The sequence below is a fragment of the Thamnophis elegans genome, chromosome 11, assembly GCF_009769535.1.
Source record: "Thamnophis elegans isolate rThaEle1 chromosome 11, rThaEle1.pri, whole genome shotgun sequence".
In the NCBI taxonomy this organism is placed as follows: domain Eukaryota; kingdom Metazoa; phylum Chordata; class Lepidosauria; order Squamata; family Colubridae; genus Thamnophis; species Thamnophis elegans.
The window spans coordinates 53,837,228-53,853,536 of NC_045551.1; positions in this window are offsets into that span (position 1 = coordinate 53,837,228).

The window sequence follows — 16,309 nt, forward strand, 5'->3', positions numbered from 1 at the left end:
GCATTGAAAAAAGTGACTGATGACCATTTTTCACACTTAGCGACCATTTTCACACTTAGCGACCGTTGTGGCATCCTCATGGTACGCGATCAAAATGTTGATGTTTGGCAACAGATTCGTATTTCTGATGGTCGCTAAGTGAGGAGTCTCGAGGAGGGGGAAAACATTTAGTGACCAAAGTTACAATGGCATTGAAAAAAGTGACTGATGACCATTTTTCACACTTAGCGACCGTTGCGACCATTTTTCACACTTAGCGACCGTTGCAGCATCCTCATGGTCACGTGATCAAAATTTTGTTTGGCAACAGATTCGTATTTTATGCTGGTTTCAGTGTCCTGGGGTGACCTTTTGACAAAAAAAAATTTTTTAATCAAGCCCCCCCCCCCCCCCCGGTCAAGGGCGTCCCTCTTTTCCAATCTGAAAATCTGGTCACCTACATTAATGGTCCAGATGAATATCGAGGGATTCAGATTTGACAGGCTGATATATTTAATTTGCAGAATTAACCTTCTGATTTCATAATTTGAAACAGGACTTTTATAAGGATCAGTCTTCCAAGGTATACTAAATTAATTACGTTCCATACATTTTCTTATTTCTAATGATTTGTTTTGAGAATTATTTAGAATTCCAATTGCTACAACTAATTGGAGGGCGTGAGAGTCCTTTGGACAATAAGAAGTTAATGAATTGGATACATCTTCAACAGTGGTGAGTTGCAGGTGGTATGCCCCAGTACGGGCATACCTGTGTTTGCCCGGATCACTGGGTACCATTCCGGTATGGTTCTCCGGAGGATCCACCTGCCTGCCCATTGTCCTTACGTGTCTTTAAATTCTTTGATGCTTCTGCGCAAGTGCACAGTGCATGTGCAATGCTCCACTGAGCAGCTGGAGCATTGCAGAGGCTTGCGGAGGCATCTCTAGAGGGTAAGATGCATGCACGCATTGTGCACATGTGCGCACCACACTGCACATGTTCATGTGGAGGATGCCGGGCTCAGTTGCAACCATAGTTATTGCAACAGGATCTGGAAACCACCACTGATCTCCAATCCCCAAGAAAAGAAAGAAAAGTTTGCTTTGCTTTGCTTTGCTTTGCTGCTTTGCTTTGCTTTGCTTTGCTTTGCTTGCTTTGCTTTGCTTTGCTTGCTTGCTTTGCTGCTTGCTTTGCTTTGCTGGTGCTGTGCTGTGCTGTGCTTGCTTTGCTGTGCTTTGCTGGCTGCTTTGCTTGCTGTGCTGTGCTGTGCTGTGCTGTGCTGTGCTTTGCTTTGCTTTGCTTTGCTTTGCTGTGCTGTGCTGTGCTGTGCTTGCTTTGCTTTGCTTTGCTTTGCTTTGCTTTGCTTTTGCTGTGCTGTGCTGTGCTGTGCTGGTGCTTGCTTTGCTTTGCTTTGCTTTGCTTTGCTGTGCGTGTGCTGTGCTGTGCTGTGCTGTGTGCTGTGCTTGCTTTTGCTTGCTTTGCTGTTGCGTGCTGGCTGTGCTGTGCTGTGCTTTGTTTTGCTGTGCTTTGCTATGCTCTGCTGTGCAGTGCTGTGCTTTGCTTTTGCTCTGCTCTCTGCTCTCTGCTCTCTGCTCTCTGCTCCCTGCTCCCTGCTCCCTGCTCCCTGCTCCCTGATCCCTGCTCCCTGCTCCCCTGCTCCCTGCTCCCTGCTCTGCTCTGCTTTACTTTTATTTATTTATTAATTTATTTCATTTTATTTAGTTTGTCACTCATGTACAAGATAACAGGAATAAGAATAAACAGGTATAAGAACACAGGAAATGGGTACAAATAAACGGGAACAGTAGGACAGGGACATTAGGCACACTGGTGCGCTTATGCACACCCCCTTAAAGACCTCTTAGGAATGGGGTGAGGCCAACAGTCGACAGTTTAAATTAAAGTTATTGGGGTTTGAGGATGTCAGGGTCAGTGCATTCCAGGCATGACCACTCTATTGCTGAAGTCATATTTTCTGCAATTGAGTTTGGTGCGTTTTATCTTGAGTTTGTATCTATTGTGTGCTTGCGTATTATTGTAGTTGAAGGTGAAGTAGTCCTTGACAAGTAGTACATTGTAACAGATAATTTTGTGTACTATGCTTAAGTCAGACCATAGACAGTATAGTTGTAGGTTGTCCAAGCCCGACATTCTGAGCCTGGTGGCATAAGGTGTTATATTGCGAGTAGAGGAGTGGAGGACTCTTCTCATGAAATACCTCTGGTTTCGCCTCAATTGTGTTAATGTCCAATATACAGTGCGGATTCCACACAGACAAGCTGTATTCAAGAATTGGTCTAGCAAAGGTTTTGTAAGCCCTACTTTGCAGTACAATAATCCTGGAGAAGAAGTTACACAGGATTAGGTTAACAACTCTTAATGCCTTTTTGGCAATGCTTTTACAGTGAGCTCTGGTGCTTAGATCATTTGAGATGAGTACTGCAACGTCCTTGACAGAGTGGGGATCATCTACTAGGTCGTATCCGCCTAGCTTGTATTTGGGGTTCTGATTTTTTTCCAATGTGTAAGACAGAGCATTTGTTGGTTGAGGTTTGGAGTTGCTGATTGTTTGACTATTCAGACACATAGTCAAGTTGTTTTGAAAAGCAACAGCATTGCCCGTGGTGTTGAATAGTTTTACATCATCAGCGAAGAGGACGCATCTGCTTTAGAGATGATTGCAAAGGTCATTTGCTTTGCTTTGTTTCAGCCTCCCAAATACTGCAATACTGCTATCATGTCCCTCCTTTTTTTCTCTAACTAGCCAAACCCATCTCCTGCAACCGTTCTTCATATGTTTTTGTCTCCAGGCCTTTAATCATCTTAGTTGCTCTTTTTTGCACTTTTTCCAAAGTCTCAACATCTTTTTTTGTAGTGTAGTGACAAAAACTGGATGCCGGGTGAGATGCGAGCGCGCACACACACACACACACCACTTCACTGCTTCAGGTATTTCAGCAAAACAGTGCAACGTTGATGAGTAATTTTTTTTTAACTTTTTAATCTCCTACTTCACTTTGGAGATTTGAAAGAAGAAATGGTAATGATAGTAAGATCATTTTGAGAATAATAGTCATAACTTACTGAAAATTAAGCATGACAAACTCCATACTTCAACTCTATAATTGAAATAATTAGAATTTTGTCATAATACTTTATAGTTTTGATTGACTTTAATTACTATTTTACTTAATATTTACAGGTTTGCTAGTATTTATTGTTTGATAATTATTTTTTTCAAATAATATTTCATGATGCCATAAAAGGTGTGTGCTTAATTGCTTCAACTATGCTACTGAGTAGAATTTAATTATAGCCAATATAGCTGATATATAGTAATATATTATAATGTAACTTTCTAATAAAAAAATAAAAGTAGTGAGATTAGCAAACAGTGAAGACAAAAGTTGAAGACAAACATTTATACATAATTGCAATATTAGCAAGTGACACTCAATTTAACATACTATCGGAGGTGGTATTCTGATAGTTCGGACAGGTTTGGGTGAACCGGTAGCGGAAATTTTGAGTAGTTCAGAGAACTGGAAAATACACCTCTGGTTGGCCCCACCCTCCCATCCCTGTCGGTCCCTTTCCTATATTCTTTATTTTTTTAACTCAGCTGATTCACGCTGCAGTGTGGTTTTTTAAGCTGAGCTAAAAAACAGGTCAGCTCACCAGCGCAACACCAAGGGTGGTCTTTGAGTGCTGTGCCCATACACAAAGCGCTCTCTCATAGTACATTTAGGCAAACGTCTGGAATTCCACCACTGCACACAATGCATCTCTAAATTGTACTCTGTTAAATACAGTTTGGACTTCATTAAAAATACATCAAGAAATATTACTTGGGCTATAGCAGCTTTACAAGACACAATTGTCATTCCATATTGTAATTATCAATGGAATCAGTCAATATTAAATTATCCTACACATTGATTGATTGATTTGCCGCCCATCTTGCCATAAGGTGACTTTGGATGGCTTACACCATTAAAAGTGGTAAAACCATAAAACCATAATAAAAGATTATAATTAAAATATGAGAATGAATGGCGCAAGATGTGTAGGATTTGCTATTCGTCCATCAACCACCTCCAGCAAGGTAGTCCTCCCTTGAGGCACAGGGACAACTTGTAGAGCCAGATCTTCAGACTCTTGTGGAATGTCAGGGAGGGTGAGAGACAATTTCACCTCAAGATGTTACAAAAGATCAAACTCTTCTCCTGGACCCTGCAATCCGAAATTCCTTGACAGACAGGAACTGTAGTATGCCTCCTCTGCTGGCATAGGTGGGATGAGCTTTTCTAATAGGGGTGAGACAATTCATCAAATAACCTGGACCAATGCCTTTAAAGGTGATGACCAACACCTTGAACTGAGTCCTTTGGATGTGGGCGGCATACAAAACTAATAAACAAACAAACAAACTGAATCTAGAAGCAAACTGGCAGCTTGTGGAACAGTAGTGTAAATGGACCATGCAAGGGCCCCTAAGACTGACCACACACTCTGCACAATGGTGAAATTCAACCATTGTAACAACCATTTTGCTGAGCATGCACTTCACCAAATGCCAAATGCCTTCTCCAAATGTGCACTCCACATGCATGCTGTCATTTCAAAACAGCTCTAAAACTTACCTTCTACTGCAGCCCCTGTGAGTAAAATAGCTGAGGTGCAGCAATCCACTCTGCCACGCCTAGCCATTAAACTTCAAACAAAGGAAATATAGGGCAAACTAGTGCAAGGGTGGGGGGCAACTGACCGGCGGAACTACCGGTTCACATGAACTGGTCTGGACCGGCTGAATCCACCCCTGACTCTGCACCAGTTGAAATTTCTGAATGCTCTTCAAGAATATCCCTATGTAGAGTGCATTGTAATTGTCCAAATGTGAGATGACCAGGGATTGAATGATTGAATGCATGGACTCCTGATGTAGGAATGTCCACAATTGACACAAAACCCAAAGTTGTACAAAGCTTCTCCTAGCATGACTGCTACCTGCTCTTTTGAACAGCAGTCACAAGCCCAGCGGAAACCTCAAGTTCTAATCCATATCTGTTGGGGTAGTGTTACCCAGAGGTGGTATTCAGCAGGTTCTGACCAGTGTGTAGAACCATTAACATAAATTTTGGGTACTTCAGTGAACTGGTAAATACTACCTCTGATGGCCCTGCCCCCTCTATTCTCTGCCGCCTGAGTTCAGCTGATTGGAAGGAAATGGGGATTTTTCAGTAACCTTCCACTAGAGTGGGGAGGGAATGGAGATGTCACAGTATCCTTCCTCTACCATGCCCACCAATCCATGTCCACCAATACATGCCCATAGAACCAGTAATTTAAAAAATTGAATCGTATCACTGGTGCTACCACCATCCAGAGCTAAAGATCTCGAAGTCCTGATCTTGAAGCTCCATGCATCCATAGTCATACTGATGACATCTCAATCCATTGTGATAAATGAAGTCATCCAGCAGCTTCATGAAAATGTTAAAAAGGAATGGAGAAAGTTCTGTGGCATACACAGAAGAGAGGTAGTGGACTGGATCTCTTACTCCTTATTAACACCGATTGAGAATAGCCTTGGATAAATATACACTGAATCAATAAATCTGTTTCTACTCAATAGCTTAAAGGTAAAGGTTCCCCTCACACATACAGTATGTGCTAGTTGTTCCTGACTCTAGGGGGTGGTGCTCGTATCATTTCAAAGCCAAAGAGCCAGCGCTGTCCAAACACATCTCACTGGTCATGTGGCTAGCAACACTAAATGTGCACAGAGCACTGTTACCTTCCCACCAAAGGTGGTTCCTATTTTCTACTTGCATTTTTTTACTTGCTTTCGAACTGCTATCTTGGCAGAAGCTGGAGAAGAATGGGAGCTTACTCCGTCATCTGGTGCTAGGGGTTCGAACACCAACCTTTCTGATTGACAAGCTCAGCGTCTTAGCCACTGAGCCATCACGTCCCTTACTCAATAGCTTATGAATGCACTAACAAGGGGGGAATTAAGGGAAATAATTCTTTGGGGTTTCTTTGGCTTGGAAAATAGCATTTATATGCAATCCTATTAATTGGGGTTGTTTGGAGTCTGTTGGATTGGGTTTTCTTTGTTTACATGTTTATCTCTGAGCTGCTTATGATTTCTTTTCTGTGTTTTGCATTGTTCTTATGTTTTGCACTGCAAATGCCCAGAGTCATTAGGAGTCAGACAGCTTCTAAATCAGTGTTTTTCAATCTTGGCAACATTAAGATGTGTGGGCTTTAACTCCCAGATTTTCTCTGCCAGCATGCTGGGAAAGTTGCCAAGTTTGAAAACACTGCTGTAAATTGTATATAGCATGCATAAATTAATATCTAAGTAACTAACCTGAGAGGTGCTTCCCAGCAATAGTTTGAACTAAAAAAAAATCAATGGATGTAAAATTGTTTCAGTGGAGAGAAACTTTGAAGTGACAAGTGAGAAATTTGCTGCTGTAAGGGAGAGCTGGAACAGGATGGTGGAAGTAGTAATTTTAGAGGCAATGTAGTATCATGAATAAGCAGAGATCTCAGACCAGAAGACAAATTCAAGCTCAATCTGACCATGAGAGCCTCAGTAGGTCAATTTGAAGCAATCTGTTTCAACCAAATCTATCCCACAAATGGTTATCGTGAAGATTGAATTAGGGAAGAGACCAAATATAATGGTATGGTGCTGTGACCTGGATTTTTAGGGGAAAAGATGATTCAGAAGTGATGATTTTTAATGAAAAGGGCTTCACACAATTCCAGGAATATACTAACTTCTCTTAAGCAATTCTTTGTGGGGGCCTTGCAAGGACTCCATGCTTCAAATTATCTTTTCCTTTCTATATATCCTTCCATATCCAGAGGTAATTTCACGAGAAGACTATTCCACTCCTCTGCTCACAACAGAATAACCTTATGCCATCAAGCTCAAAATTTTGGGCTGGACTATCTGGAAACTACACGCCTGACAGTCAGACCCTAAGCATAGTACACAAAATTATCTGCTACAAAGTCTACATGTCAACGACTACTTCAGCTTCAACTTTTGAAGATTGAAGGCGGACAGAGACGCGAGAGCCAGGACTTCCAAACAGCAAATGTTTATTGCAAAGAACGAACAGATGACAGCGATTCAAAGAAGCAGAATCCGCGCCAAGGTATTTATATGCGGTTTGTAAAAGGGGAACCAATAGGGAGCGGGTACTGTCCAGCAACTGCTGACGCAGTACCCCGGCCAATCAGAATGCGTTAGCTGGCTAGCAACAGGCTATGCTGCGTCCCAGCCAATCAGGGCGCAGCATAGGCTGTTGCTGGCCCTTTAGGAGTTTTATTAATATTCTACATCAACCATAATAATACATGGGAAAACAATTGATACAAACTGAAGGTACACCACTCCAAACTTGAATGGAGAAAATACGATTCAGCAACAGAGTAGTCACCACTGGAATACTCTACTGACTCCATTGTTACATCCTCAAACCCTTACAGCTTCAACCTTAAATTGTCAACCGTGGACCACACTCCATTCCTAAGAGGTCCGTAAAGGGGGCATGCATAAGTCCACTGGCGTCCCTACCATCCCTGTCCAACTGTCCCCATTTATTTGTATTCATTTCCTTTGTTCATGTCCATGTTTATACTTATACCTGCTATCTTGTACATGTTTGACAAACTAATAAATCAATAAATAAAATGTAGAGCTATCCATGTAAGCTTCTTAGAAAAAGACAGGATAAAATCAGTGGTTATTTCCAAACTTGGCAACTTTTAAGATGTGTGGACTTCAACTCCCAGAACTGGCTGAAGAATTGTGGGAGCTAATTGAATCTTAAAATTGCCAAGTTAAAGAAGAAAAAGAAAACCCACTACAAATGAAATGAATACATAAATACTCAAATTTGTCCATACTAAAACCTTAATACATAGGTCAGCTGATACTAGCAGAAACCTCAATATTTTGCATATCTTTGAAATTGTATTTCTATTCTTGCACAGATAAGAGGTGGTGTATTCAGCAGGTTCTAACCAGTTCTGGAGAACCGGTAGTGGAAATTTTGAGTAGTTTGGAGAACAGGTAAATACCATCTCTGACTGGCCCCGCCCCCATCTATTCTCTACCTCCCAAGTCCCAGCTGATTGAGAGGGAATGGAGATTTTGCAGTAACCTTCCCCTGCCACGCCCACCAAGCCAAGCCATGCCCACAGAACCAATAGTAAAAATTGTTGAATCCCACAACTGGCACAGATATTGTGTACATGAGTATGCACATTCTCAAATGTGAGTTCAATATTCACAACAGGTAACGTGTGATAGTTTGGTATGGGAGGCACACAAACAGTGAAATATGTGAGACAGCCAGTTAAAGAAGTATATATGAACCAGCTCCAGGAAAGGAACTTTAATTGCAACCTGCTGCCTTATTGCCCAAAGATACGACACTGTATATTCCAAAATTATTCCCTTAGAGTAAAAATGGATGATTCAGGTGTTGAAATGTATACTATTAGTGTCTAGAATAAGTATTTGTTATGATTCTTCCCCTAGAGGTAGCGAAGTGAGAATTGGGGTCCTGTGATAAATAATTAACAAAATCAGTGTTTGTTTTGTGAAAGCTTTTTTAAATTAAACTCAGTAGCACTACATTGTTCTGACAAATAGGGCCTGATTTTTAAGACTACATTTTTAAATTTGCTTTCCCTTTTTTATTTGTCCACACAGGATTAATTGTGGGGAGAATGCACTCGTTTACATAATCCATTTCTGCAAATTTTACTACTTCCATTTTTACTACTACTATTGCTACCAATAAGAATGTAACAAGTGATTATTTTTCATCTGATTTTATATGACATTTGGAATACAAACATTGGATTTTTGACATTTTGTTTTCACTCTAACCTGAAGCTGTTCTGACAAATGCTTTATGTAATATCAAAATTTTCACCCCCATTTTCCAGTATGAAAGTCTATCCCCCACAGCCAACTATTTGATTCCTTGATTTATTTTTTTTAAAGATATTGTTATTGTTAAAGTAAGAGCAGCATAATGGCCTAGTGGTAAAGATGCTTACCTCCCATTTGGAAGGCTGAGAGTTCAATCCTAAATAGCAGCTGATGTTTCTTTCTTCCAGGCCGCAAAGAAAAATATCTACTGTGAACTTCGTATATTGTCAGGAAGGGCATCCAGGCAGTAAATGCTCAGCTCCATCCAGTCTCCCAGATTCTACCTCAAATTAAGAGATTAAAGCAGCGGTGAAATCCTCTAAAGTCTGCTACCGGTTCGGTGAGTCTGCTACCGAGTGTGTGCTTTTCACACGCATATGCCTTTTGTGCACCTGACACGTCCCTGCACAGTGCTAAAAAAGCAACACTTTGAAGCCTTCTGAGGTAGGTAGAACAGTGAGGGAGGAGAGCAATCCTCCATGCTTTGTGATTTAGATTAGTTAGAAAGCAGTAAATCTGATGATTCTAGCTAATATAAATCGCGCATCACAGCTGATCATTTGAAATATTGGTTCTCCCGAACCAGTAGCATTTTTTTGCAACTAGTTCAAGCAAACAGGTAGCATTTTTTACTCTGGTACAGGCAAACCAGTCCGAACAGTTAGCATCTCACCCCTGGATTGAAGGGTCATAAATAAAGAGATTTTTTTAATCGTTATTGTTAAAGAAATGGAATAATAAAAGGCAAACTATGCATTTGATAACAAAAGTTGAATAAATATAAAGAAGCAATTGAAATAATACAAACAGACCAAACAGGTAACATTTACAGTAGGAAAATGAAGGACAATGGTGTACTTATAATGAATGTATTAAACTATATTAACCTTTTTTTAAAAAAAACAGATAGCATAACAGTTTTAGGAGCAGACAAGTTGCTTGACAAATTATTAGCAGTTTTTCTTTTAAGTGAATCCTGGAAAAAATATAAATATATGACCAAATTGTCTTCCATTTTTTTTCTTTGTTATCATAATATTAGAAAAAAAAACTTGCACAAAGATACAAAAAGAAACAATGATGGAAACAATAAAATACTAAACTAATGAATAAGTAAGTGACAAAAAGACCCTCCAGAAATCCATCAAAACTCAAAATCAAGAGATTGATTAGAAAGCAACAATAAAAATAGTAAAGATAAATCCAATTAACTACTTACACACACTACACATTCTAATTATCACTTGCTTTTAGATAGATAGATAGATAGATAGATAGATAGATAGATAGATAGATAGATAGATAGATAGATAGATAGATAGATAGACAGACAGACAGACAGACAGACAGACAGACAGATCGGTAGGGTGATAGGTAGGTAGGTAGGTAGGTAGGTAGGTAGGTAGGTAGGTAGGTAGGTAGGTAGGTAGGTAGGTAGGTAGGTAGATAGATAGATAGATAGATAGATAGATAGATAGATAGATAGATAGATAGATAGATAGATAGAGATACTGTAGATAGATACTGTAGATATAGATAGATAGAAAGATAGATAGATAGATGATAGATAGATAGAAAGAAAGATAGATAGATAGATAGATAGATAGATAGATAGATAGATAGATAGATAGATAGATAGATAGATAGATAGATAGAAAGAAAATGTTGATATACCTGCTAATTAAATAAATAGACTTAAATTAGACAAAACTTTGGGACTTTGCTTTTATAATCTCATATAAAAATAAATTTACTAACATTAAAAGATTCACTGCAGACATCTAAAATATAGGAAAGAAGATGTCTGAGAGTAATTTGTAACATTCCCTTAAGAAACTATTTGGGCAAAGAACATTGTGGTTGCAGCAACGGAACTAAATTCAATTTTTCATGAAGTGACATGTTTTACTATGCTAGGACCAACACTTACAGAAATTTTTACATTGGTTCTAGTTGAAAAAGTATTGTTAATATCCCACTCATAATCAGAAGATACTACGAATAGCTCTTGTAAACATTTTTACACATTTTAAACAAAAATAGGCAGAAGATCTGAGTTATCAATATCTACTATTAAATGTGAATATAAGTTTTCCCTATATTTTAATCAAGGCTTTCTTATGCAAATCTAAATCTTCACTTGTTTTTTTTAAATTTAGTACCTTTCAGCCTTAATCTATCATATTAAATTCACAGGTTTTTGCATTCTCCACCGCCTCTGTGCCTGCATTTTTTTTCATATCATCCATTATAATGTAATGTTGCAACCCAAAGTAGTGATACGCTTATCCAAAGTACCAGTATTTCTACAAATCCTTGAGCGTAATTTATTGTGAGTGGAGTTCCTGAGATTGCACATTAATTGAATTTTTCCCATCGGCTGGGAGCTCAGTTCTCCCTCAAAAAAAGCTCCAGCTGCTTCTTACACTGTATCAGAAGATTTAGACAGTTTTTAGATTTGCAAATGGAATGTCTCAAAACTGCAAAAACAGTTTCATCTTTATGGTTTCTTTTTTTTTTTTTTTTTTTTTTTACTATCACGGCTAACTCTTCTAAAGCGGATGGGCAAGGAACAGTCTCCTCAACTGATGAGGGAGACATATTTTAGCCTTACATTTTATGTGGCATGAAATATGTATTTCTATATGTAGCACAAAGTGCACTTTATGAATTTAGAGCAAAACTTTAAATTGGCTTTTAAAGTATTAATCCTATTGGAGTAATAGTTAAAAAGATGAGAAGAGAAAGCAAATGGGTAGATACTTACGACTAAGCCACAGGAGGTCCTTAATTTTCCTTCATTCCTAGCCAGCGTTGCTAATCGTTTGGCTGTTCACAGAACAGTTTCCACCATATTAATTCTACAATTTTTCATATCACTTTATTACAATGTTGATAACAGCTTCCAATTTTCTTTACAGAAGTTATATTGTTAAGGAAGTTAACAGCTCCTTATCATTAATACGCTTAGCAGTTAAGAAATAACAGGACAATCAACAGGGAAAAGACAATCTTTGATATACTGGCATGACTTGATTGTTCATCCATCTCACGCAATAAACTATGTATGGAAATGCATTGACTATCTGGTTAGTTTTATCTGGTTAGTTTACTTTACTTTACTTTATTGTCATTGCAGCTTATACAATGAAATTAAATGCTATTTTCAGTGTACATTATAACTATAAAAATAAAACACAAACAAACATTCTTCACATTCTATTCAATCGAATTGAAAATCCCTGATATTGCATTAACATTGGACTATACAGTAGAATTCAATCTGATTACTGCCCTGGGATAGAAGCTGTTTTTCAGCCTATCTGTCCTTGTTTTTATTGTCCTGTACCGTCTGCCAGATGGTAATAGTTAAAAAAAAAGGTGCCCAGGCTGAGATGGATCTTTAAGAATGTTTTGAACTTTCTTAAGGCAGCGGGAGCTATAAAGTTCTTCCAAAGAGGGGAGAGAGCAACCAATAATCCTCTGGGCAATGACATTAACCCTCTGGAGTGCTGTCCTATCTGCCACTGTTCAATTGGCAAACCAGACACAGGTGCAGTAAGTTAAAATACTCTCTATAGTGCAGCGGTAGAAGGTCACCAGCAGTTTTTCATTCAGTTGTTGTTTCCTGAGAAGTCTCCGGTAGTATAATCTCTGCTGGGCTCTTTTGACCAGAGCTGCAATGTGAGTGTCCCAGGTCAGGTCCTCTTTTATGATAACCCCCAGAACCTTAAAACTGGCCACTTGCTGCACTCTCTATTGATAAGCAAGGGCTGTCTGATCTATTCCTTCTGTAGCCCACTATAAGCTTCTTGGTTTTATTGGTGATAAGGTCCAAATTATTGTCTCCACACCACAAAAGCAACTGGTCCTCATTTCAATAGGCAGACTCATCCCCCCTCCAGGGATGAGTCCCACCACTGTTGTATCATCTACAAATTTAATAATAGTATTACTAGCGTGAGTGGGAATGCAGTCATGCACATAAAGAGTATAGAGTAAGGGACTCAACATGCAACCCTGTGGTGTTCCAGTGTTAGGAGTAAGGTTTGGAGAGGTATGATTACCTAATCTGACCCTCTGAGAGCAACCAGACAGGAAATATGACTGAATACAACTTCTATCAGTGCAACCAAAACTAATGGATGATGGGAGGATTAAAATACTCAATTATCTCAACGTCTCAGAAACATTTAGCTTTTGTAGATATATTTTCCAATGCTGACTTAGTGATAGTAGCCAAACATCGCCATGACAGTTCAATTAGTGAAGGCATTTTCAGTTTAAGTTCCAGTATTGGAACTAGAAAAACCAATGGACTCTTGATACTAACCAGATCCCCAGATTCTGCCAGTCCCTTTCTTGCAGCCTATTGTAAGATTAATTTCCAGATGAGGGATGGAAAATTCTCTGTCTCTGTTTCTGTCTTTGTGTCTCTGCCTGTCTGTATGTATGTATGTACACACATACACACACACATACATACATCGAGGAGAGAGAGAAATAGACAGACAGAGAGAGAAGACATATTTTCAAACGGGCGCACACACATACACAATTGCACAATGCCAAAGTGCTCCATAGAACTGTCCTACTTCTGATTTCAATTATATATTCACACACTTGGTATGGAAATTAGCAGTTTACTCAAGGAGATTACAGCAGACAAGGAATGCAAACCAAAATAGCTTTTTAAAAATGGGAGCATGCAGTGAAAGTAAGGTTTTTTTTTTCTATCATTACAATGAACATTGGAAAGCTTAGAGAAATAATCTAACTTTTTCACTATTAAACATGATGTCTGTGTATTTGCGCACAGAAAAACACCATTAATATTAATGATGTAATTTTATACGCTGGTACAAATGTAATATTGCTAATATTCATTTAAATATATTTTACTGCATAGCATGCAATGGGAGAAGCTCTTCTGCTTTCATTTAGGATTCAGCAGAAGATGGCTAATGATGGTATCTAAGAAGTGAGACTGACAATTTGTGTTTGACCTAGTGCTCATTCAATCAGACCTTCCTGTTTAAATGATGTGTACATTATGCTGAAAACCTTTAGGAGAAGGTAACCGACCATAAAAAAAACTGCATAATGGAATTGTAAGGATCTTGATTGACATAAATGCGTGCAATAAATATGTTTGTTATGCCAGGGCTGTGATGGTGAACCAATGGTATGGGTGCCACAGCGGCACTCAGAGCCTTCTCTGCGTTGCACACCAATTGTTGGCTCAGCCCAGCTCCACTGTGCATGCTCATGCACCTCCCACTGATCAACCGGTCTCTGGGTCTCTGCCGCACATGTGCAGGGTGCATGCAGGGGAGGTGCACGTATGCACAGGGTGCATGCATGGAGGATGCTCACATTGCATTTTGGGGGTTTGTGCATATTTGCATGCCACCCTGCACCCCATTTTGGGTCTGGAAGGCCTCCTACATCAACCTGAAAACCAAAAGGAGCATATGAGGGGACGCGCCCCCCCCCGTGCCCAATTTTGTGCCTGCACCAACCTGGAATCCAAAAATGGGTGTTGGGGGGTGGGGCACATGTGCAGGGAGCGCTCACATTGCATTTTGGGGATGGGGATGCTCTGGGCACTCAGCACCAAAAAGGTTTGCCATCGCTGTGCTAGGGTATTAGTTTCACCATTGCTTCTATTTGATTCCCCTGAAGCTGCAGTTATGTTCTTCTTATGAAAAACTATGGAACTCCTTTCTAAATGTGTTATGATTATAGGAATAGACAATTTGTAAGAATCAGACTAATTTTAAACACACTTTGTCCTAAATGTAAAAACACTAATGATTAGATATCTTGTACTTCCTATTCTGGGAAGAAAGGAGAAAAAAATGAAGTTCAAAGAAATAAAAGGTAAATAAAGAGAGTAGATGTCCTAAGCGCAGTTTTGACTTTGGTCCAAATCAGTCCTTGCTTGAGCTCTGTTGATAGCTGTAAAACTCAGATGAATCCCCCTCAAATAAACTATTATAAAGCAGAAAAAGAAATTACCCACAGACATTGATAATGCATAGATTTTACTCTGTGATTTCCCTATGTACTGGTCTCCTTCTTCTTCCAATTTAAATGCATTATTTGACTTACTACAACATTTTTTCTAGTGAATCTACTGGGTATTTGCCTTAAACGCCTGATCTTTCTAATGTTGGGATTGATGTTAAATTCCTCAAGACAATCAATTGGCTCAGACAAGGAGACTATTGAGAAGCAAAGTTAATTCACAATGTCAGCTCTCCAAGGTAGACGAAACTTGGATACCAAAGACCATACAAGCTACTACATTCATTGTAAAGATTATAGTGACAGAAGCCTGCAGGTCTGAATGCACTTCTCCTTCCTTCCCTTATCTTCAAAAAGTTGTTGTTGGAGTTGTTAGTCATGAAGTCATGTGCAACCCATCATGACTCCATGGACAACGTTCCTCCAAGCTTCCTCTCCTCTACCATACCCCAGAGTCCTTTTACACTCACATCACTGCTTCAGTGACTCCATCCAGCCACCTCATTCTCTGTCATCCCCTTCTTCTTTTGCCCTCAATTGTTCCCTGCCTTAGGCTCTTGTCCATTGAGTTACTCTTGAGAAGTAGGGTGAGTCATATTTCAGATTATTTCTCAAAGTATATTTCTGCCCTAGACCCAAATTTCTTTTATCTGACCATTAGCTTTGTTGTGGTTTTTCTTCCTGTTCCTCAATTATGCTGATTACAGCAATAAATCTCTGCTCTAGCGGTGATCTTTAAGACAGCTAATCTAGTATCCTTAGTCAGAGAATGGATTCCTGATATATTTGACTTCTATTAAATTTAACATACTACTTGGCTTGGTTGAAGCCACTTGGCCTTCCATTTTACTGAGATAGTTTCATGCACATGTGCCAGTTCAATTTAACCACTCAGCATTAAATACATACATACATACTACATACATACATACATACATACATACGTATCTGTAATATCGTATATCTGTATATCTGTATCTCTCTCTCTCTCTATCTCTCTCTCTCTCTCTCTCTCTCTATATATATCTATATATATATATATATATATATATATATAATATATATATCTATATATATAGCATATCCTCTATCTATCTATATCTATATCTATATCTATCTATATCTAGTATTATATATCTATATCTATATCTATATCTATATCTATATCTATATCTATATCTATCTATATCTATCTATCTATCTATCTATCTATCTATCTATCTATCTATTCTATCCTATCTATCTATCTATCTATCTCTATCTCTATCTCTATCTCTATCTCTATCTCTATCTATCTATCTATCTATCTATCTATCTATCTATCTATCTATC